This window comes from Drosophila miranda, assembly GCF_003369915.1.
Source record: "Drosophila miranda strain MSH22 chromosome Y unlocalized genomic scaffold, D.miranda_PacBio2.1 Contig_Y31_pilon, whole genome shotgun sequence".
NCBI classification, from domain to species: Eukaryota; Metazoa; Arthropoda; class Insecta; order Diptera; family Drosophilidae; genus Drosophila; species Drosophila miranda.
Window position 1 is genome coordinate 10,259 of NW_022881616.1, and position 25,370 is coordinate 35,628.

At 49.3% G+C, this 25,370-nt stretch overlaps 3 pseudogenes; 1 reads left to right on the top strand and 2 right to left on the bottom strand.

The window, feature by feature from the left end:
• The first annotated feature begins 416 nt into the window (after positions 1 to 416).
• On the top strand, positions 417 to 1,649 carry LOC117194284 (annotated as a pseudogene).
• A 13,524-nt stretch (positions 1,650 to 15,173) lies between these two features.
• Positions 15,174 to 16,836, bottom strand: LOC117194286 (annotated as a pseudogene).
• A 1,058-nt stretch (positions 16,837 to 17,894) lies between these two features.
• LOC117194290 lies at positions 17,895 to 19,990 on the bottom strand (annotated as a pseudogene).
• Positions 19,991 to 25,370: the final 5,380 nt, after the last annotated feature.

Here is a 25,370-nt window from a genome sequence, read left to right on the forward strand (position 1 = left end):
AAGAACTCGAACGCATTGTCATGGTAGGGTGGGTACAGAAGAGAGGGGCAATCAACACCTAGGTTCTCTCTAAATAGAAATGGTTCAGTAGGGCTTTTATTTGGCGTGTCGGCGCTATCAGTATTTCAGTTTACTTTGTTTTTGTATAATCACTTATAGTTTCCCGTAAAGTGCACTATTTAAATGTAGTGGAGTACGATAGTACAATTAGGTGAGGAAGAACCCCGACCATCCGGCGAGCTAGACCCGAGCCTAGCAAGAGTGCACACGACCAACCGTATTTGTACGCCGTCCTTAAGTTCAGTCATAGTCATCTGCTGATATCAAGGGCCTATATATCTGTTTACATATATATATATATTTAAACTCTGGTACACTACAAGTCCTGGCTAATCCATGCTTGTCAGCGTCGGTGAAGAGCAAGGATTGGTGGGATCATTCCAAGATCATTTATGGACTCAGACGGTGATGGCATCGGAGACTTGAATGGCATCACGAGCAAACTAGAATACCTCAAAGATCTGGGCGTGACTGCCGCCTGGCTGTCACCCATTTTCACCTCACCGATGGTGGACTTTGGCTACGACATTTCCGACTTCTTCGACATCCAGCCAGAGTACGGAACTCTGGACGACTTCCGAGCGTTGATCAAGAAAGCCGAAGAATTGGATCTGAAGATCATACTGGACTTTGTCCCAAACCACTCGAGTGACGAGAACGAGTGGTTCAAAAAGTCAGTGGCACGACGGAAAGGTGAATGCTGAGACGGGAAAGAGGGAACCGCCCTCCAACTGGGTACAGGCCTTCCGTGGCAGTGCCTGGGAGTGGATCGAGGAGCGGCAGCAGTACTACTTGCACCAGTTTGCGGATCACGGGGCCCGCCAGCGACGGCGTCTCCGCTAGATCCATCAAGACAGCCGTGGACAGCTGGCTTAATAACCTGCCCCCGAGTCGCACGGCCAACTGGGTGATCGGCAATCACGATCAGCGGCGGGCAGCCAGTCGCTATGGAGCGGCCAATGCGGACGCCATGAACATGCTGATGATGATCCTGCCGGGGCCAGCAGATGACCGATGGCGAGATCAGCTGGGAGGACGCACAGGATCCGGCTGCATGCAACTCCAATGCCGATATCCCTCCCGCACTCCCTTCCAGTGGACGAGCGGCACAAATGCGGGCTTTTCCACGGCCCAAAAGACCTGGCTTCCTCTGGCCCCGGACTACGCCACTGTAAATGTGGAGACGGGTCCTCGGCCGAGCGTTCGCATCTGAAGATCTACAAGACGCTGGTGGAGCTCAGGAAAACATCGACAACACTGCAGAAAGGATCAACGAAGTATGGTGTGCTCAAAGAGAATGTGTTCGTAGTGAAACGGTGAGGTAGTGATCCAAGGGGAGCCCTACCAGTTTAATGTAACGTTTTTCCTCTTTCAAGCTACCTCTCTGGCTCCGAGTCCATCGTTTATGTGGCCAATTTGGCCAGCAAGGGAATCACAATCTCAATCTGCTCATACGCATCCTGCAGTCCTCCAAAAAGGAGAAGTAAGAAAGTCTTGCCTACAGTAGTTTCTAAAACACGCTGACTCTCTCTCTCTCTCTTTCTCTTTTGTCAATCCCTTCAGCGCATTGTTCGAGGTGTATGAGCTGAGTCTGGCTGTGAGTTGTGAGTTGCAACTCTACAGTTATACCCGATACTAAGTCAGTATGGCTCTCCGGCAGACGCCGCTAATATTAAACGCCACGACAAAGAGTGCGTGCGAGAGAGACAGAAAATCAGTCTGAGCGTGACGTCGGGCGCTGCGTAGCCACTGCAAATTGATTTGTTCCTTTTGGCTATAAAAATTATCTGATCTGATCCAGATTCAGCTATCTGATAGATATGGTCATTATCTATGATTCTGCGTTTTTAGTTTTCTCGAATCTGCAATATTGTGGATGCAACAGATTTTCGTCCTTTGTGGGGCGGAAGGGGTGCGGCGAAATTTTGAGATATGCGTTTTATAGATACATCTTAAAGGAGTGTGTGTACCAAATTTGGTTACTCTAGCCTTAATAGTCTATGAGATTTGTGGATGCCTCAGATTTTCGTCCTTTGCGGGGGCGGAAGAGGGTGTGGCGAAATTTGGACACAAAATGGACAAGGTCCGATATCACAGGAGTGTGGATACCAAATTTGGTTGCTCTGGCTCTTATAGGTTCTGAGATCCTTGAACTCATATTTTGCAATTGGCAAAACCGACCATGAAACCTGTGTGTTAGAGAGAGACAGAGCAAGAAAGAATGAAATTGTTTTCTTTATTCTGGCTATAATAATTATACGATCTGGTTCAGATTTTGCACTCTGCGTTTTTTGTTTTCTCATATCGTCGAAATTGTGGATGCCACACATTTTCGCCCTTTGTGGGGCGGAAGTGGGCGGGGAAAAGTTTTGAAATATTCTTGTAGCAGTGACACATCACAGAAGTCTGGATCCAAAACATCGTTGCTCTCGCTCTTATAGTCTTTGAGCACTAGGCGCTGAAGGGACGGACAGACGGACGGACGGACAGACGGACAGACGGACGGACGGACAGACGGACAGACAGACATGGCCCAATCGACTCGGCTATTGATGCTGATCAAGAATATATATACTGTATGGGGTCGGAAACGATTCCTTCTGGACGTTACACACATCCACTTTTACCACAAATCTAATATACCCCAATAATCATTTTGAGTATCGGGTATAACAAACAAACCACTCCACCACACACACACACACACACACACACACATAAACTGCTAGGAGAGAGAGAGTTGAGCGTTTTCAAGTGCGGTTGTTCTGAATCACGGGCTCCTGATTTTCCGTTTTTAGCATCCGCGCTGCGCGTGTTACCTGGAAGAAAAGCTTTTGAGAGCAGGCTGCTGTCGCACCGGTACGTACTGCGTATAAAAGCCGGCCCACCGGCATCCCGCTCTGTTGCAGGGGCACAATCAGTGCACTCCAGGCAGCAGGGGAAGGGGGGTGAACCCTTGTTTTGGCGCCTTCCACTTGCACTTTCCACATTGTTGGTGGAGGGAAAAAAGGAATTTTCACTCAACTTTTCTTCTTTCTTCTTCTTCTCGTCCGGAGCTTCACACACAAAAGCTGATCGCGCCGCCAGACAGGTGATCGCGTAGAGTTGCCACACGGACGGTGTTGCCAGACAGCCCGATCGACCCAGGGCTGCCAGAGTGTTGGAGAGAGCTGGAGTTGCGCGCCAACGGAGGGAGATTTTAATTTCGAAATTCAAATTCTAAAGTAAACAATAGAAATGGAGGAGAATGAAAAGCTCGCCTTCAGGAAGGGTAGCATGCTCGCCCGATCGCCGGCACGCGAGCCATCTCCATCTCCAGCAGCAGCGGCGCAGAGTCGGGACCTTGACTCTAGGGAGACCCCCAAGAGGCTTCGGGACCCAGCCAGCCGGGAAGTTCCCAGAGGCAAACGCCGCCCAAGAAGAGCAAGGCCCACCAGGAGGCTACCTGCTTTGAGAACCTCTCGGAGCTGGGAAAAATCCTTGATGAGGTTCAGACCAGGATGATGGACAAAAATACGCGCCACATCAACATGGCCACCAGAGCACTGTTCGTGCGCATGAAGGAGCTGCACTCGAACATCATCGAATCGAGCCAAGAGGCTGCAGCGGGTAGAAGCGCGCTGCAGGAAGGCTCCGACGCCCAAGGCCTGTGCCCGAAATGCTCACAGAGCACGCGGAGCGCAGACAAGGAGCAGCAGACAACGACCGTCTGGAGGAAAGATGCCGCAGCGCAAACCGAACCGTGGCGTAAACTTAGCCAGCCATCCGTGGCCGAAGGTCCAATGGGGGAGCCGGGAACCCCACATACGCGCCCAAGGCAGCGAAAAGGAGCTATCGCAACCAAGAGGACCCTTAAAAAGAGGACCCCCGTTGCGGCCACACGGAGACGTGGCGACGACCAGCGCCATGAGGCAGCCCAAGAGCCCCGGAATCCCGGACAGCGAATGGAGCGTGGTGGCCAAGAGGCCGAGAGCAGCACGCCGCGCTCGCCCAGACGCGGTCATAGTTCAGGCCCCGGGAAGTCGTACAGCGAGGTTCTGGCAATGGTCACCAGACGACACGACAACCAGCTTTCCGACCTGGGAAGCTGCGTCTCCAAGGTACGCCGCACCATAAACGGCAACCTTCTGCTGGAGGTGGCAAAAGACAGCGTGGAGAGTGCTGAGGGCATGAAAGCCAGCATCGCACGTGTCCTCGGCGATGGAGCGTCTGTGCGCGCAATGACGGAAGACTCGAAGGTGGTCATATTGGAGATACGGGACATCGACTCCCTCGCGACAGAGCAGTAGATCTGTGCCGCTCTAACTCGCCAATTCAACATTGACGAGGGTCGAGTAAGAGTCCGCAGTCTGCGCCGCGGATACGCGGAGTCCCAGCTGGCGGTGGTCAGCTTGCCCTTCTCCCTGGGCCAAGCGGTCCTGAAAGGCGGCAAGGTGAGGATCGGCTGGACCATATGTAGGATCCGGGAAAGAGATGGACTCCCAAGGTGCTACCGATGCTGGAACCCGGGCATATCGCACGGAACTGCAAGAGTACAGTGGACAGGAGTGGCTGCTGCATCAAATGCGGGAGAAAGGGCACAAAGTTGACGAATGCAAAAAAGAGCCTGCGTGCTTCATCTGCTCAGCAGCTGGAAAGAAGGAGGTCACGCACAAGGCAGGCACTAAAAACTGCCCTGCCACGCGAAGCGGGTTCGGCAAAACCAGGACGACATGCAGTTGATTCAACTCAACCTGAATCACTGCAGGGCCGCACAGGATCTCCTGACGCAGACGGTGCGCGAACTTGGCTCTGAGGTGGCACTCCTCAGCGAACCACATAAGGTGGGCAGCAGCAGCGATTGGGCCACGGACCTTACTGGCAAAGCGGCCCTGTGGCTCTGTGGCGTCGACGCGCCACAATTGCGCTACACCAAGTCGGCAGACGGGTTCGTCCGAGGGTATGTAGGCGGCATATGGTTCTACAGCTGCTACCTGGCACCCAGCCTCTCACTGGAGACTTTCAGCCGCATTATGGACGAGCTGAGCTGCGATCTGCGAGGACGGAACAACGTCGTAGTCGGAGGCGACTTCAACGCCTGGGCCCTGGAATGGGGGTCCTCCCGTACAAACGCCAGAGGCCGCACGGTGTTGGAGGCTTTTGCCTCTCTGGACGTCGTCCTTCTAAACGAAGGGTCCCAGCAAACTTTCAGCAGGGCAGGTGTAGGGTCGATCATCGATCTCACCTATGCCAGCAGCACGCTGGCCCGGAACGCCCGATGGAGGATCAGCGGCGTATATACTGCCAGCGACCACGAGGCCATACTATGCACCCTGGGCACCCTTGCCCGATCGAGAGGTACCCCGTTCCGGCATGGGAAGGCGTACCGCCAGGACACGCTGAGGGCCCAAGCCTTCGCAAGCGCCCTTGAGAGCTACTCTGCAAACGATGCAGACGGAGCCAACGATATGGCGACCAAATTGGCGGACGCACTTGAAGGCGCCTGCGACCAGAGCATGCTACCGAGAGGGACGTTCCGGAAGCACAAGGATCCAGTTTTCTGGTGGAGCGAAGCGATTGCGGTTCTCCGTAGAACCTGCCACCGGGCCAGAAGGCTGCTCCAGCGAGCCAGAGGCACACCGCGCTTGGCCCGATGCAGCGAGACCTACAAAGCGGCGAGGAAGGATCTGAAGACCGCCATAAGGAACAGCAAGAGGGAATGCTTCCTAAAGCTGTGTGATGCCGCCGAAGAGGACCCCTGGGGAGGCGCGTACAGGATGGTGGTGAAGAGGCTGAAAGCGGGCAGTAAAGCTCCAACAGATCCAAAGGCACTGGAGGGTATAGTCAGGGCACTGTTTCCTCGAGGACGGCAGATCCCTAGCTCCCTGCGGTTCGAGCATAGCCCGAGCAACATCTGCGAAGTTACGGAAGCCGAGGTGTTGCAGGCAGGCAGATACCTGATACCTAGGAAGGCTCCGGGTCCGGATGCGATCCCCAACAGCGCGTTGAAGCTGGCACTTCTTCTACTCCCGAGGGAAGTTGCGGGCCTTTTCAACAAATGCCTCCAGGAGGGGACGTTCCCCGAGAGGTGGAAAAGGCAACGGCTGCTACTATTAACCAAGCCGGGCAAGCCGCCAGGGGTGGCCTCTTCCTACAGGCCCATCTGCCTTCTGGACTCCATGGGAAAAGTCTTCGAAAGGGTGATCGGTGCGAGGCTGAGCGCAGCCATCAAAGTAGCAGGCGGTCTCTCCCAGAACCAATACGGGTTCAGGAAAGGGAGGTCGACGCTGAACGCCATCTTGAGGGTCGTACAAACGGCGGAGGAAGCCATTGCTGGGACTAGGTGGAGAGGCGGAACCAAGTCCTATTGTCTGGTGGTGACACTGGACATAAGGAACGCCTTCAACTCGGCCGACTGGACCCGGACGCTGGAGGCACTGAGGTCCTTCAACATCCCGGGCTACCTACTGAATATAGCGCGCAGCTATTTCAGCAATAGGGTGCTGACAATGGACACATGTCAGGGCTCTAGGGCATACGAAGTCTCAGCCGGAGTCCCGCAGGGCTCCGTTTTGGGACCTCTGCTCTGGAACGCCATGTACGACGGGGTCCTACGGCTCCCGATGCCAGCCAACACTAACCTGGTGGGTTTCGCTGACGACGTCGCAATAGTGGCGGTAGCGAAGGAACTTGCCGCAGTGGAGGAGCTTGCCAACGTCGCCATACAAGCCGTCGAGGCGTGGCTAGCCGCCGCGGGGCTGGAGCTGGCGGCCCAAAAAACGGAGGCGGTCCTGATATCCAGCCGTAAAGTGGTCGAGACCGCCAGAGTGCAGGTCGGTGGGACCGCGATCGAATCGCAGAGGTCCATCAAGTACCTTGGAGTCCTCATCGACACGCGCCTGTCCTTCAAAGAGCAACTGGAATACGTCCACACGAAGGCCGGTGGGACCGCGGGAGCGCTATCCAGGATGCTGCTAAACACCAGAGGGCCAAAGCAGGCAACGAGGAAACTGTTGACGAGCGTCGTGACGTCGCAGATGCTCTACGCCGCACCGGTGTGGGCAGAAGCCGCGAAGGTGAGGAGCTACATGCGAGGAGTTGAGGCAACGTACAGACTGTGCGCCATTAGGATCGCGTGCTCGTTCCGGACCATCTCAGACGAAGCCGCGTTAGTCATTGCCGGGCAAGTTCCGCTCAGGGAGCTGATAAGGGAGAGGAAGGAGATCCATGATGCCATGACGGACAGTGCAGCCGAGGTACGCTCCAAAGCAGACATTAAGGACGCCGCCAGAAGGACCAGCATAGACAGATGGCAGACTCGATGGGACCACTCACCCAAAGGCCGATGGACCCACACCCTCATCCCAAGCATAGCATGCTGGGTTGAAAGGAAGCACGGCCAGGTGGATTTCTACCTTACCCAGGCACTGAGCGGACATGGCTGCTTCCGCGGCTACCTCAAGCGCTTCGGCCACGAGACAGAGGACTGGTGCCCCCGAGTGTGGCACAGGCATAGAGGAGGACGCTCGCCACGTCCTCTTCGATGCACAGTTTGACTCGAGCGTCAGACATTGGAGACAGCAGCAGGGTCTAGGGTCAGCACCGAGACTCTGTGCCGCTGATGCTGGCAGACCCGAAGTGTGGGAAGCGGCCGCGGAGTTCGCCTCTAGCGTGATGCGAACGCTTAGGTCCTTGGAGAGAAGGCGGAAGGAGCAGACGGAGTAGGTGTCCAGCCACTGCGAAGCAATGCTTTGCGGCAGTACCGCAGTCCGCGGGCCCCTAGTCCAACATACTCTTGTCCGTTAAATTAAGTTAAATATAAATTGTACAGTATATATTATAGAGCAAATAAATAAGTATATGAATATAAAAAAAAAAAAAACATAACTGCTACGGGTACATCGCATCCCTTACTGCCGCCGGATGGGGTGAAGTGCCCGAGTACTCTGTTAATTCCCGCTCGGAATGCCGGGCTCGCCATTTAAAGTGTTTACACACAAATTAAAGTCAAGCACAAGTCTCCTCCATCCATCCATTCTCTGTATTCGGTAAGTATTTTGTATTTATACTTTGTGTGCTTAAAAAGAACCATGAGTCAGTCGGGTTATGCAGTATGTGTGGCACAATGTACAAGAGTAAATACAGACGCCAACAGAGACTAGGCCATAAAACAAAACTGTCTGGTCTGGGCAGGGCTGCTGGTTCTGGTTCTGGTCCTTATTCTGGCTGTGGTCTGGTCCCGCTTGGGGTGCTCTTTGAAGTCGAAACCGTCGAGAGTGGCTCGATGAGTTTCCTAAGTGGGGTCGGCGGCACATGCTTTAAGGGCGATCGATTACGAATCTCTCCGATAAGTCCTATAGCACCCATCTGCAAGTCAACCGAAAGAAAACTTCAATTGCGTTATAAATAATTAAATTGCGTTTACACATGGTAATTGGTAGACTCTCTTTGGAGGAGTCTTACGTTAAGTATACGCCACAGTTGCTGGTATCAAAGATTTTTCGAATATTCCAAATTGTTTTGCTCAAGCCTGACTTGGGTGGGAGAAGAGGCTGTCATACTGTCAGTGCGTGAATTCTTGGGTTCCCAGTCCATCTACAAGGCGAGTATATACCTGATTTGAGTGGATTTCACGTGCGATTAGTTTTGATAACAATTACGAGATTGAATTTCGTGGAAAAGGTAAATAATATAAAATGGCTTAAGGTGTGGCGTGACACTTTCTGCGCAATTTGTACCTTAAAGAGTGGGAAATGGATCTCTAGCACCGAACCACAGATTCCTTTCCAATTTCGAGCATCATGGAGTTTAGGCACCCGATTTAGTTTTTTTATGCCCAAAAATCCAGGTTTAAGGTCCGATTTATGTGATTTCGATTTAATAGTATTATGGGATTCGGCCAAAAAATTAGCAGTCTGTATCAGGCCGGGCGCAAAAATGAATAAAAAAGAATGTGTAATGACCGTCAGCCCATTAAAAAGGTCACAGACACACAGCAGCTGCAGGAGATGTGAATGCTCTGAGCCACTTCACCTTACGCACGTGACCAGAAACCTTAAAAGATATTAAATTGTGAAAATGGAAACCGCATGACAGACGGATTTGGTGGCAGAGAGGAGTCCACCTGATGGCAGTCTCAGCCTTTTTGTCATTTCATTTTCGTACAGATAATGAAGGTAATTTCCCAAAGAGAGAGCTTGAGAAGCTTAAAAACGCACAGAAATCATTACATTTAAGATGATTTCCGCAGATTTAAGGTTCCGATGGCATAGGACCAGCAAAAACTTTGTGACTCTTCCTATTGAAAAACTTTTTAAAAAGCATTAAGTTCGTTGTAATCGGGGCACCCGGAAAAGCGCCCAGAGCTGTCCTCTTGCACATTTAGTTAACGTATCGCAGCTCCTACAACGTTTGCATATTAATAAAGTTTGCCATAAAGGGCTCATATTTGAGTTTCGCCAGGATGTCCAGGGGTGAGCCGCTGATGAGATTGTCTGGCTGAGGTTTCTGGATCGGCACGTGCAGCGGGCAAGGTTCGAACAGGAGCTGGAGCTGGAAGCTCATTTACTGGCTGGCGGCCCTCGTTAATTGCACCACAAACAGGGCTCATAACTGTTTGGCCAAAGGCAACACACATACGAGTGTATTCTAGTGAGTGCGGTCGTGTTTTTAAATCGTTCCGTATAATTCAGTGGAAAACGTCGAAGTTAGCCTGGAAAAGAGGCAAAGAGTAGTTAGCGCGAGCCAATAGTAGTGCTGCGCTACTTACCTGCGCGGAACGCAAGTCCGCAAGCAGAGAAGCGGCCACCTGGCCAATAGTACTGGCCGAAATCCCAGTGGGACGCCGTCGAGCCCTAGGCCGAAGGGGGGGAAGGAACAGCAGGTAAGTGCTGTTTCCTATTCTTCTCGCTGTGATTCTTGGGCCACTTGTTGGTTGCTGCCTTCTTTTTGTTTTGGGCAAAATTGGCCAAGCACACCGCAAGTGGTGTTGGAGAACGACGGAAGAACAGCTGACTGGAGCACGGAGCTAAGTGCTGGAAAACGACAGCGTCTGGCCAATAGAGGGCGCGGCCACAGCAACCGGAGTTGCCAGATCAACGGCCAGATCGGAGATGAGCGATCAGCGGGAACAAGCTGCGGCTTGCAGCACTCCGCTGACAAGCTCATTCGCCTGGGATGAGGAGAATCCCTTTCGCTCTGGCGCGATCGCCAAACCAGCCGGCGGAAGCAGTGGAGGAGCGTGCAAGATCCTCTCCTCCAACGCTGCAGCGCCCCCAAGAGGAGCAAGCAGACCCGAAGGAGAGGGCCATGGCGCATTTGGCAAGCTTGGGCCAAAAGGCCAGAGAGTTGAGGAAGCTGATGGTGCTCCCAAAGAGGTCCATCACGAACCCAATGAGGGATCTGGTGGATGAGATCGAATATCTGCAGCGAGAGTTGGAATCGTGCTGGCAGACGATCTCTGCGGAGCAGGCTGTAGCCAAGGTTACACAGCCGGCAGTGACGGAGAGGGCGGGAAAGAGGGCACGGCCAGAGCACAGGAACACCACCCACCCGTCACCGTCCCCGTCCCCAAGGCCGAAGAAGCCAAAACATGGACCCAAAAAGTCAAAAAAAAACGGAGAAGAAGCCGCAGGAAGGCCACATGAGGGACGCCGTAGCTCGCAAGGGACCGGAGGACGCCCCAAAGGATCGAGAGGTGGGGTGGGTGAAGGTCGTAGCTAGGCAAAGGCCAAAGCCAAAGCAGCAGCAACGACCAAGACCGCCACGCAGCGATGCAATAGTCATCGCCGCCACCAGCACTGTCTCATATGCAGACATTCTAAGGAAGGTCAAGACAGAGCCAAGTCTTAAAAAGCTAGGGCAATCGGTGCAAGGGGTGCGACGCACAGCAAAAGGAGAGCTGTTGCTGATGCTGGAAAAATCGGCGGACCCGAGAACCCACGAGATGCAGGCAGCAGTCAAGGAAGCGCTAGGAAGCACGGTTGAAGTAAGGAGTCTTACCGAAACTGTCATCTTGGAGGTAAGGGACATAGACGAAGTGTCCACCCAAGAGGAAGTCCTAGCAGAACTCAAAGCGCAGGCAGGGGTGGAAATCTGCGAGGCCGCAGCCATCTCCATCAGACCAGCCTATAGGAGCACGCAGACCCTGACTCTGAAAGTTCCACCGGCTATAGCAAAGCCCCTCCTGGAGAAAGGAAGAATTCGCCTGGGGTGGGGGTATTGCAGAATACGACCCAAGTCAACTCCCCGAAGATGCTACAAGTGCATGGAGTTTGGCCACATCGCGCCTAATTGTAAGAGCAGCCAAGACTTCACGAAGTGCTGCTACAATTGCGCAGGAGCCGACCACCAGGCCAAAGATTGCAAAGACGAACCAAGTTGCATTCTTTGCAAGCGCCACCGGGTGAAGGACCCGAAGCACCAAACGACGAGTTCGAGGTGCCCGCAGTATCAAAAGGCGATGCAGCAAATGAAGGATAGATGAAAATCATCCAACTAAACCTCAACCACTGCGAGATGGCACAGCAGCTGCTGGACCAGACCATAAGGGAGCACCGTATTGATGTAGCAGTCATAAGCGAGCAATACCGGAATCGCAACTCGGGAGAGTGGATTGCTGACTCGAGCAAGAAGGCAGCGATATGGAGCTGTGCGAGTCCCACACAGCAACTACTGCAAACATACGCCGGAGACGGATTCGCCAGAGCCCGGATAAATGGAGTGCACATATATAGCTGCTACCTGCCCCCGAGCCTCAGCCTACAGCAGGCGACGCAGGCACTGGAAAGGATTGCTGAAGATGCGCGGGAGAAACACCCTACGCTCATAGCCGGCGATTTCAACGCTTGGGCGACGGAGTGGGGATGCCCGAAAACGAACCCAAGGGGACAGGCGCTCTTAGAATGCTTTGCGACGTTGGATGCCGTACTGCTGAACACAGGCACACAGCAGACGTTCGGCAGAGCTGGAACGGGGTCTATAATAGACCTTACGTTCGTGAGCAGCAGCCTCAGCCGCAGGACAACGTGGGAAGTTAGTGGCTTATACACCGGAAGTGACCACCAAGCCCTCATATGTGAAATCCAGGAAGCGGGCGCACCTAACCCGTTCATTGGCAAGCAGATCGGTTATAAGACCGAAACGCTAGAGCCGGATATGGTCCGGGCCATGTTTGAGGACTACGAGACCAACGGTACGGCTGAAGAGAGAGCAAGCCAACTGGCTATACATACGCTGGAAGCATGTGATGCCTCCATGCTAAGGAAAAAAAGAAGCCTGAACAACCGCAGGCCAACGTATTGGTGGAACGCTGCAATAGGTAGCGCCAGGCAGGAGTGCCAGCGGAAAAGACGACTATACCAGCGTTCGTAGCCCTTGGGGCTACGCATACAGGCTGGTAATGAAGAGACTGCGAGTGTTCAGTCCCCCGCCGCCAATGTGTGCAGATCTGCTGGTTAACATAGTAGAAACCCTATTTCCAGAGAAAGTGGCAGCCCAGAGGGTGATGGATAGAATACCGCCACCTGAAATAGAAGCCACCACGGGAGCAGAAGTCCTCGAAGCTCTACAACGGATCAAGAACGGCAAAGCACCAGGACCTGATGGGGTCCCAAATGCCGTTCTCCGCACGGCTATTGAGACCAATCCACAAATGTACGTGGATTTATTCAATGCGTGCATGTCCGAAGGGACCTTCCCCAGACCATGGAAGCGACAGCGGCTAGTCCTCTTACCCAAGGGGAACAAGCCGACCGAGGAGCCATCATCCTATAGACCACTCTGCATGCTCGACACAGTGGGTAAGATCCTCGAGCGCATAATCCACACCAGGCTGGAGAAGGCAGTAACGCGTCAGCTCTCACCGAGACAGCACGGGTTTCGCAAAGGCAGGTCCACGGTGGACGCAATCGGCGAGGTAAGTGAGATAGCAAAGCGACCAAAGAGTATTGCATAGTGGTCACACTCGATGTCCAAAATGCATTCAACTCTGCCAATTGGGATCACATACTAGAAGAATTGAGAAACTTTCATGTACCGCCGTATCTGCAGAATATCATCGCGGACTACCTAAGAGACCGAGTGCTCATATATGAGACGGATAAGGGGACACGTGAGCACCAAATCACTGGAGGAGTTCCCCAAGGATCGGTCCTCGGCCCGCTGCTGTGGAACATCATGTATGATGGAATCCTCAAGATGGATATGCCAATGGGCGCCACGGTGATAGGCTTTGCCGACGACATAGCAATAGTCGTAGTGGCAAAACAGAAAGAAGCGGCGGAAGAAATCTGCAACGACGCGGTAGAGAGAGCCAGAACATGGCTATCAGGGAGGGACCTCTCATTAGCCACCCACAAAACGGAGGCGGTGCTCATAAGCAGCAGGAAAGTAGTGGAGTCGGCCACGATCCGAGTAGGAGACTGCACTATTAGCTCCAGTCCAAGCCTGAAGTACCTGGGGGTCATGATTGACCACAGACTCAGCTTCAAGCATCACATGGCGTATGCAAGCAGCAAAGCAGGAAAGACGGCAGTGGCCCTATCCCGCATCATGGCCAACACCGGAGGCCCGAAACAGCCAAGGAGAAAGCTACTAGCGAGCGTAGTTGGCTCAACGCTAATGTACGCTGAACCAATATAGGTTGATGCAATGAAGCATAAAACATATGCCCGAGAATGCAACGCAGTCCAGAGGCTGTGTGCCCTGAGGGTGTGTTGCGCATTCAGAACGGTATCCCAAGACGCCGCACTTGTGGTAGCAGGAATGATTCCCATCCATCTGCTGGCAAGAGAAGCCGCAGGAATCAGGGCACAGCGAACCCTGGGGACTACGGACCAGGACACCAGAGGTGCCTTAAGGCAGCGCACAATCCTGCAATGGCAAGATTCGTGGGATAACAGCAGCAAAGGGCGATGGACCCATAGGCTAATCCCAGACCTGAAGAGTTGGCTGAACCGTAGCCATGGACAAGTGGAGTATCACCTGACACAACTGCTGACAGGACACGGTTGCTTTAAAGCCTACCTGCATAGGTTTAAGCACGAGGACGACCCCTTCTGCGTGGTCTGCGCAGGGGTCATCGAAGACGCAGAGCACTGCTTCTTCGAATGTCCAAGATTTCGGCAAGAACGAGAGGATCTAAGCAACAAGCTTGGAAGAATGCCAGCGGTGACAAACCTGACAGAATGCCTGCTGGAGTCGGAAGGAAACTGGGCCGCGATTAGATTCATGGCCGTAACTATGGCTACCAAACTACGTTGCGAAGAAAGAGCACGCGATGCAAGGAGATAAAGGATAAAGGAGATTATTAAGAGAAGAGCCCTACGGGCATCTCCCCCGGCGAAGTAATATCTCGCGACAGTACCGCCGGGATCCGGGATAGGTGTGGTTGGTTTTAGAGCGGTTAGAGTCCCTCACTTCGGCTTCGGCTGAGTCGGCATGAAGCTTTCCTGTAGTCACACAACAACAAAAAAAAACAAAAAAAAAAAAAAAACTGTTGGCCAAAGGGTTGACTTATGCTCGCCCAGATTCGGTGGTTTCTGCTGGGTTACCAGTGAATCCCACAGAGGACACCCTGATGACAGACCAATTGTCGCGAAAGGCCCGTCCGATGAGGCTGGGAAAGCGTTAACAATGATTTTGCAGTTCTGTTTAAGACGAACTATTTTTAAGAGCATCCTTAAGTTGGTAAGTTCTTTGTTCCTTCAATGTTGCAGCTTTCTCGCCAACGAAGTTGAAAATTCATTGTAATTTTACTTATTTTGTATAAGTAAATTAAAAAGCGAAGCAGTCAAAAGTTACTCTCCCAGTAGCTTGTTACTCTTACCAACTTCGAGTACCCACAGAATCACACCCCCCACTCACACACACAAGCTGCTTGCCTCATTTCCGCGACACATTCTGTGGTCTGTCGGTCTTTTTTTTGACAGGAGGCAACGCTTCGGATGCGTGATTTATGTGTCTTATCAATCACGTCTAATGAATTTCTTTCTCTCCACGAATTCCTCATAATTTGTATAAGTTGGCCAAGAATACGACCTTAAATTGAAAAGTTGTCCAGTGTCGTTCGCCCAAATACGAATACGAGAAAATGTGCGCGTGTGTCTGTATTTTTTGCTTTTTGAACTTATGATTAGATATAGAATACTCTACACCGACTCCAAAATAAGGGCCGCTTATGGTTCCAGAGAGAGGCTGCTCAGAGTAACGCTGTCGCTGCAGAGACAAAGTCAGTATATTAGTAGAAACATTAGATGATAATGGGTGAGAGCTTACCCCGCAGATGCCTGGGCCTGAGGATTGGACACCTTGACCTTGTAGTTGCCGGAGGCATACAGTACACCGGCCACATCCACACCCGTGACCTTGGTGTCCAGCACATTGGCCACTAGCACCATGGTCGGCTGTCCACTCAGCGATCGCTTGATGGCCAGCACATTGTCACCCACATTGGCATACCTTGTGGAACCAAGCTGCAGGGTCTCCAGCTGACGCAACTGCACCAATTGCTTCTACAGGCTCAGGTGGCTAGTAGTGGAGGCGTTCTCCGTCTTGTCGTTGATAGTCAAGTAGTTGGGGTTTATCGGCAGCCAGGTGCTTCTGTTGGTGGAGAAACCGGCGTTCGCCTCTTCGCTCCACTGGAAGGGCGTTCTGCCCGGGTCGCGTGTGAATTCCTCGTAGATATCCGCGTTGGAGTTGCAGGCCGACGGATCGCGCGTGTCCTCCCAGCTGATGTCGAGGTCTGTCATGCCCAGCTCCTCGCCCTGGTAGGTGATACTCACGCCAGGAAGGAACATCTGCAGCATGTTCATTAGGTCAATCCGATCCTCGCCATATCGACTGCCCACGCGACGCTGATCGTGGTTTCCCATCTTAAAGAAAATGCAGCATTCAGAAGCTTGCGGATCTTGAAGCGTGTTCGAGCACTTACCACCCAGTTAGCCGTCTTTCCGGCGGGTATTTGTCCCAGCCAACTCTTGATAATCTTCACAAATCCGCCTGCAGTGAGATCAGTATTGTTCTTATCCCCATTTCCCCCACAATGAATTGGAAGTTGAATGGAATCTCAGCTCCTTTTGCTGTTCGATTGCCGTAAAACTGCATTACGTAGTCCAGCTCAGAGTAGGTCTCCACCATAATGACGAGCGTGTCTCCACCATGGACGCGCTGGTAATCGTCCAGGAATGTCTTCCACTGAAAGACCATCTCTACCGTCTCGCGCAGATCCTGCGTGTGAATCTGCTTCAAGTAGGCCGAATTATCAGGATCATCTGTGTAGCCGCTCAGCGGCTCGTCTGGATAGCGTCCATTGGCATCGGGCAGTGACTCAAAGCCAGGGGTCACCAGTCACCAGGGGACGTCATCTATGCGGAAACCGGCAACGCCCCGATCCAGCCAGTAGGTCAGCACACGCTTCATTTGTGCCACCACCAGGGGATTGCGGTAGTTCAGATCGGGCTGCTGCACGGCGAACTGGTCAAGGTAGTACTGTTGCCGCTCCTCGTTCCACTCCCACGCACTGCCACGGAAATCCTGTAGCCAGTTAGAGGGCGGCTCTCGCTGCCCAGTGGTGGAGTTGACATAGCCATCGTGCCACATGTAGTAGTCCTCGTAGCCCTTCTCCCTCTTGACTGACTTCTTGAACCAGTCGTTCTCGTCACTCGAATGATTCGGGACAAAGTCAAAGATGGCCTCAGCTACAAGCTTGTCGAAATCGTCCAGTGTGCCATATTCTGGCTGGATGTCGAAGAAAACGGAGATATCGTAGCCAAAGTCTCCCATTGGTGAGGTGAAAATGGGTGACAGCCAAGTGGCCGTGACTCCGATCTCCTTAAGGTAGTCCAGTTTCTATATGATGCCCTGCAGATCACCAACGCCATCACCATCAGAGTCCTTATAGGATCGTGGATAGATCTGATAGAACTGGGCAACCTGCCACCAGTCCCGCGTCTCCTCCGTTCATGCCGTCGCCCTCTCTTGGTACGAATCAAGGCTGAGATCTATGGCAGCAGCGTCGCCGGCCGCGCAGTACAGCCCCAAGAGGAGAATAGTTACCAATAAGTTGTGTAGAAACGTCATGGCTGACTGAGAGGCCCCAATACTGGAGTCCCCTTTTATAGCACGTCTCTAAAGTGATCTGGTGATAAGCTTGAGTTCTCGTATGAGTGTTTTTTATACCCGATACTCAAAATGAGTATTGGGGTATATTAGATTTGTGGTAAAAGTGGATGTGTGTAACGTCCAGAAGGAATCGTTTCCGACCCCATAAAGTATATATATTCTTGATCAGCATCAATAGCCGAGTCGATTGAGCCCTGTCTGTCTGTCCGTCTGTCCGTCCTTCCGTCCGTCTGACCGTCTGTCCGTCTGTCCTTCCCCTTCAGCGCCTAGTGCTCAAAGACTATAAGAGCGAGAGCAACGATGTTTTGGATCCAGACTTCTGTGATATGTCACTCATACAAGAATATTTCAAAACTTTGCCCCGCCCACTTCCGCCCCCAAAAAGGGCGAAAATCTGTGGCATCCACAAATCTCAGAGACTATTAAGGCTAGAGTAACCAAATTTGGTATCCGCACTTCTGTTAGATCTCACTATAAAACGTATATCTCAAAATTTCGCCCCACCCCCTTCCGCCCACAAAAAGGACGAAAATCTGTTTCATCCACAAGAAATCAATTTGCAGTGGCTACGCAGCGCCCGACGTCACGCTCAGACTGATTTTCTGTCTCTCTCGCACGCACTCTTTGTCGTGTCGTTTAATATTAGCGGCGTCTGCCGGAGAGCCATACTGACTTAGTATCGGGTATAAATGTAGAGTTGCGGTGTCCGCAGCAACTCACAACGTTCCCCCTCGTTTTATTTTGAGTGCTTAATTAATCGTCAGCTGATGGAATCACGTGTGGAAATTTACCGGTGGGTGAGATAGAGCTCCACTTGAGCCAACCAGAGATAAATACCGAGCACCGGCAGCTGACGAATCTCTCCGTTGGTGGCATAAGCAAAGTACGAAGAGGTTGATTGAAGTACAAGTGAATCCTTGGGTTGCAATTGAACAGGGGTGGAATTGATGAGATCGCTGCCACAGAAAAGTATTTTATCAGTCCTGTAATTAGTAATTTCAAAGGAATAACTTTGGGCAAATCTGAGAAGCTCTGCTGCAGGTTGACGGTCTCCACTCCATCGCGATGCATCGTAGATATTCAGCACAGTCACGAATGTGACGTCATTTTTGAGATATCTGCAAAGACCTTTCATTACTATTAAGCCAAATTGGTGAAGGAGTTTTCTCACCTTTTCACGCCCAAAACAGCGCCACTTAGGGCCTTCACGTCAGTGTCTCCCCGCTGCATGGTATTCGCCTGCTTTCTCAGCTTCCAAAGCTGTTTGTAGACATTCAGGTGGCTCAGAGGCTGGGTCTCTTCCAGATTCACGTTGATCTGCCTGTAATCCTCTCCAATGGGGAGCCACGTCTTGCTGGCATTACTAAATCCCGCATCAGTGGCATCGCTCCATTGGAAGGGAGTACGTTCCGGATCGCGTGAGAACTGCTCGTAGATGCTTGGGTTGGTGTTGCAGGCGGAGGGATCGACAGTGTCCTTCCAGGAGATCCACACGTCTGCCATCCCCAGCTCTTCGCCCTGGTAGGTCACACTGGCTCCGGGCAGAGCGGCAATCAGTATATTCAGCATGTCTATGCGATCGCTGCCCAGACGGGAGCCCACTCGCGGCATGGTTGCCCAGCTGGTAACACAAAACGGATTAAGGACTATTGGTACCGTAAAACAGGGACGTCAACTCACCACCCAATTCGCCGTACGTCCTTTAAGCATATGTTGGAGCCACTTCTTCACGGTGCTGGCATATTCCCCGGCATTGGATGAGTTCGTCGGCTCACTTATCAGCAGAAAGTTGAACGGCAGCTGAGCGCCCTCGGCCGTGGCATTGCCGAGTAGACGAGGTCAATCGTCTCGGGTTGATCGACGGTGTAGATGTGCTGCAGATAGCCGTAGTCTTCGGGATCATTATCCCAGTCATTGCGAGGCTCATCGCGGTACTGATTCTGTGAATCGGGCGCCATCTCAAATACATGTGGCACTGCGCCGATGCGAAAGCCGGAGCCGCCCTTGGCCAGCCAAAAGCGTAGTACATTCTGAAAAGGATCCAAAGTTTATAAGAAAATCTGCTAGCTTACGATATCAACTCACATTCATGGCCTCCCGCACTTTGAGATTGCGATAGTTAAGATCCGGCTGCTTCTTCACAAACTGATGTAAATAGTACTCCTGTCGGCCCTCGTGCCACTGCCAGGCGGAACCACGGAATACACTGATCCAGTTGCTCGGGGGATGGGGAGTGCCGTTCACCATGCGCCCGGGATGCCACACGTAGAAGTCCTTGAATTCTGGATCCCCGGCCGCAGAGCGCTTAAACCACTCGCATTCGTCGCTCGAGTGGTTGGGCACGAAGTCGAGAATTATTTTGATGTTCAGCTGCTGGGCCACCTTCATCAAATTCTCGAAATCTGCCATGGTCCCAAAGATGGAAGCTATCTCCGTAAAGTTGGCAGTGTCATAGCCAAAATCGGCCATAGGCGAGGTGAAGATCGGGGACAGCCAGGTGGCCGTAATGGCCACCTCCTTGAGGTACGACAACCTCTCCGAGATGCCTGCGCAATTGCAATCGCATTATTAGCAGCCCTCTCTTCAACACTATATTCTCACCATTCAGATCGCCCACGCCGTCGCCGTTGCTGTCTTTAAATGACCTTGGATAGATTTGATAAAAGGCCCCGGTCTGCCACCACTTCAGCTCCGCTGCCTGCTCCTCGATGTCCACGAAATTCGCGTGGTAATTGGGAAAGGGCTGGCCCTGCACCACAGCTAGAAGCTGCAACAGCACCAGAGTCACAGGGACCGAGCGGTGTTTAATCATCATTGATGGACTGCCTTATAAAAGATTTGCTAATATGTATTACTAGAACAACAACTGATCAAAGAAAAGCAGCAACTGGTGGATCGCATCGAGTGCGAAACATATTTATAGGAAATATAATTATGTAAAAAGGGAGAGAGCGCTTGACGTGCGGTCAGCGAGAGAGCATAGTACAGTGCAATCTCCCTAGAGCATACAATTTGCTGCGCACTCAGACTACTGTGGAAATAGCTGAGTCAGTAACTGGATCACATTGTCCTTGTAAATGACGAAAGCATATTTTGCTAACCCAGTGTACACTCCTTCGAGTGTGCACTGTACTTGAATATTTTTAAACTGCGCAGCAGAGCAATAGAAGGAAAACGATGCAAAAAGAGAGATGCCGAGAGCCCATTGCACACACTGCGTGACAAAAAGCTGTTTATCGGTGTCTGAGATTCTCGTCATACCATTTTACAAATAAATTGATGTGTTATGATGTTTAGTAAATATACTCTAGATTTGTATACTATGTGTACTGCGTATAAGTGGGGACTTGTTATTATTGCCTGCATTAGTATTTTAATGCAGAGCGTCGACTGCGAGCTAAAGCCTAAGTCTCGGTGCGCATACAAATCACACTAGCTGTATTCGTACGATTCCTGAACTGTACTTATTTTCCCTTTTGCTTATTCATCCTTTTTCATACTGTACATATGTACATAAGTATGACAAGGGCATACTGGAACTTGGCGGGCAGACCACCGAACACCTGGGTCAGATCCACATTCTCGATGGAGTTGAAAATGTTGAACAGCGAAATGTAGACGTAGTTGCCGCTCAGGTAACTGAAATTTGGAACTTATGATGATGAGGTCAGGACTCACCGCTTAACGGCCAGGACGTAGTTGCTGACTGCCTTGATCTCGGCAGAGCCCTCCTCGATGGTGGGCTCCTTGCGGAGCTGCTGCAGCCGCTTGAAGATGTTTAGGTGGCTGAGAGAGACTTCGCGCTCTGTCTTCACGTTACGCTCACGTCTTCAACTTCGCTAATATAGCAAAACCTATGACACTCAAATTAAAGAAACGAGCAGTCATAGACCCAACAGAGGAAAAATACGTCGAGACCTTCGAAAAATTGAAAGTACTTATCACCTCAGACCCCATCCTCGCATTCCCAGATTTCAACAGAATGTTCACGGTAACAACCGATGCAAGTAACATTGCATTGTTGTCGCAAGACCACAAACCAATCTGCTATGCAAGTAGAACCTTAAACGAACACGAAATCAATTATTCAGCAATAGAAAAGGAATTACTAGCTATAGTTTGGGCAACTAAGTATTTCAGATCATACCTGTTTGGTAGAACGTTTGAGATATTGAGTGATCGCAAACCCTTGATTTGGTTGAATAACCTCAAGGAACCAAATATGAAGCTACAACGATGGAAGATCAAATTAAATGAATTTGCTTTCAAAATAAAATATTTACCCGGAAAGGAGAACCATGTAGCCGATGCGCTATCAAGAGTAAAGATTAACGAAAACCTACTCGGGGAAACCATTAATAGTGATTGTGCAACGGTCCGTAGCGCGCAAGAAGATAATACAAATTATATTCTACTTACAGAGAGACCAATCAATTACTATAATAGGCAAATAGAACTGATTAAAGGTAATGAGGATAAGGTAGAAACATCCCACTTTTTCCACAAGATACTGATAAAAATCACATATACCGAAATGACAGAATCATTAGCAAAAGATATAATAAAGGAATATGTGTGTACCAAAAAGAGTGCACTATATTTCCATAACGAAGTAGACTTCCCACTGTTCCAAAGGGCATTCCTGGAGATAATCAGTCCAAATCACACCACTAAACTGATTAAATCCAGTACCAAACTCATAAATATTCCGAACTACTCCGAATTCAAAGAACAAATATTGAAGAATCATAAAGAGCTACTTCACCCAGGTATCGAAAAGACCACTAATTGGTTTAAAGGAAAATTCTACTACCCCGATTATCAAAAGTTAATCCAAAATATTATCAATGAATGTCCTACGTGCAACGTTGCTAAAACAGAGCATCGTAACACCAATCTAACCTTCGAAATCACCCCTGAAATACAAAATATCAGAGAAAAGTATGTCATGGATTTCTATTTGGTAGGCAATCAACAATTCCTATCATGCATTGATGTATATTCTAAATTCGCTACCCTTGTAGAAGTTAAGAGTCGTGACGGGTTAGAAACCAAGAGAGCCATCGAAAAAGTCTTAAACGAAAGGGGCAAGCCACAGGGAATTAAAGCCGACAAAGATTCAGCCTTTATGTGCGCAGCATTGCAAGCATGGTTGAATGCGGAAAATGTGAAAATCGAAATCACTACCAGTAAAAACGGAGTTTCTGATGTAGAACGACTACATAAAACGATCAATGAAAAATGAAGAATCATTTCAAGTGAGGATAACATAGAAAACAAGTTCACCAAATTCGAGTTAATTCTATACACTTATAACCATAAAACGGTTCATAATACTACAAAAAGATCCCACGCTGATATCTTCCTGTACGCCGGACTACCAGATTATAACACCCAACTGAATAAAGTTAGGAAGATCAATCATTTGAATAACGATAGAATCGACTTTGAAGTAGACACACGCTACAAGAATGCACCCCTAGTTAAAACAAAAACAACCAACCCGTTGAAAAGAACAGGGGAAATTAGGCAGGTAGACGAAAAGCACTTTGAAGAGAAAAATAGAGGGAGGAAAATCACCCACTATAAAACGAAATTCAAAAGAAAGAAAAAATCTAATAAAAGTAAATACGATAATTGCAGAGTACCCGAAGAGAGTACTGGGAATCCGGAGCTACAACATGATTAAGATTATAATCTTACTAATGTTCACCGTCCTACAGTCTTCGGGACAGAATATAGAGATAGATCCCATCAACTCAAGGAATGGATATCTCATATTCAAAACAAATACCATTAACATACCCATTAATTATGAATACCATTATCTAACAATTAATATAACAAGAACAGATGAAACATATCAGAGTTTACTAGAACAGGCAACCCAATTTAATAACGTAATCCAAGTTCAATATTTAATCGAGAAATTGCAACGTGAATTCAACGGCATCAAAATAGCCAAAAGAAACAAAAGAGGCCTTATAAATGCAGTAGGCACAGTATATAAATATCTATTTGGAACATTAGATCAAGATGATAAAGTCGAATTAGAAGGGAAAATAAACAATCTGGCTAGCCACAGTGTTCAAGCTAACGAATTAAACTTAGTAATTCAAGCAGTAAATTCTGGCATAGAAGTTGTCAATAAATTAACAAGGATAATGATAGAAATAAGCAACTAGAGATATTAATATTTAACCTTCAACCTTTTACAGAGTACATAGAGGATATTGAATTAGGCATGCAGCTAACAAGATTAGGGATCTTTAATCCAAAATTATTGAGGCAGGATTACCTGAAACACATCGATTCAGAGAAATTATTAAATATCAAAACATCTACCTGGTTGAAAACAGACACTAACGAAATACTAATAATTTCCAACATCCCACGAGAGATCAGAAATATTCCTATACTTAAAATTGTCCCATATCGAGATGAAGATAATAACATCCTCACTGACCTAACGCAAAACAATTATTACGTTCTAGAAAACGAGGTATATGAAAAAGAATCAAAACGAAAAATAAATGACGAATGTATTTCAGGAATAGTCAAACAAGTAGAAACAAAATGTCCATACACCAAAGCACACTAAAACTTTCAAATAAGTTTCATAGAACCCAATATATTGTTAACTTGGAAATTACCAAAAACCATATTAAACCAAGATTGCCTAAACCAAGAAATAAAAGTAGAAGGTAACGCATTAATAAAAATACATAATTGCAGTATACAGTTAAATGAATTCTTAATATCCAACTCCATACCAGAATTTGCACAAAGCATCTACATCAACAATAACGTAACAAAAAATTAAACCATTGTCTTATTTGCAAACCAAAGAAATCGTAATAGAAAATACGCGATTAAATAATGTATTACATGTAAGCTTAATACTACTATTTGTCATACTCATAATAGGATTAAGCTACAAATTGTTTAATCTAAGTAAAAGCAATAAGCCTAAAACCGACCCGCACATAGAAACACCCTTAGACGAAGACGAGGAATCCCCAGCAGGCACAGTTTTAGACGCACCTGAACTATATCCAAGGATAATCGCCTGAGGACAGGCTTAAATCTAACAATGGGGGAGTGACATATCTATAGTCCATGCTCCGCATACCCTTGTCTATGTCTATTACCCTGCAACCCAATTACCCACAATACTATAAACAATACGACACCCTCAGCTTCGAACCCTCATAAACAATCTCACGCTCGAAATAGACCACGCGTAGCCGATTGCAGGCAATGTAAACAAACACCCTAAACTGGAAGTTGAACATAAAACAATAGATGCCGCACTAGAATCCAGCCGCACTAGAATCCAGCCGCACCAGAATCCCGCCACTCTTCAGAGATCAATTACTAATCGATTCTCAAGAATCACACCATCCTAGCTGACCAATCAGAGGCCCTATTCTCAGCCACCCCCAAGTAATGCAACACCGATCATACGCAGCGGAAGCCTTTCATCAAAAGCCGCCTTTCCCACATATCGATCGAGTCACGAACTCCATCTCCGAAGCCGAAGTCGAAGCCAACGCCTCCGAATCCAAATCCGAATCCCAAACCGAGCATCATAATATAAATAGTCTGCATCTAAGAAGCCAACTCAGTTCTGTTCAAGACAAACGTCAATCGCGACACCGTCGGAGAATTCAACCAAAGTTAATTCCGTTCAAGACATCAGACCTCAGTCATCGTCGGGGAAATAACTAACCAATGTACGCTAAGTTTAAGTGAAAAAATAAAACCTTTTTTAAAACTTAAACTGAAGTGTCGCATATTTAACTATATATCTATACCCTAATAATTTTCATGCTTTAAATAATGAATTTATAACTAAACTTATATGATAATTAGGATTAAGGGAATATTACCCACAAATTAGAACCTAAGTCAATTGTTGTGTTTCTACAACTGCAACGTAATGAATATTGAAATTGAAGTCTCCCATTATATTAAAATATGAATCGTTTTGAATTGAAATGAATCTTTAAAATCATAAAAATGGTCTGTCGAGTATCCGTGCCAGGATCTTATAAAATGTGGTAAATCTTAGTAAAGGATTCATCAAGGGACAATGCAAGAACTCGAACGCATTGTCATGGTAGGGTGGGTACAGAAGAGAGGGGCAATCAACACCTAGGTTCTCTCTAAATAGAAATGGTTCAGTAGGGCTTTTATTTGGCGTGTCG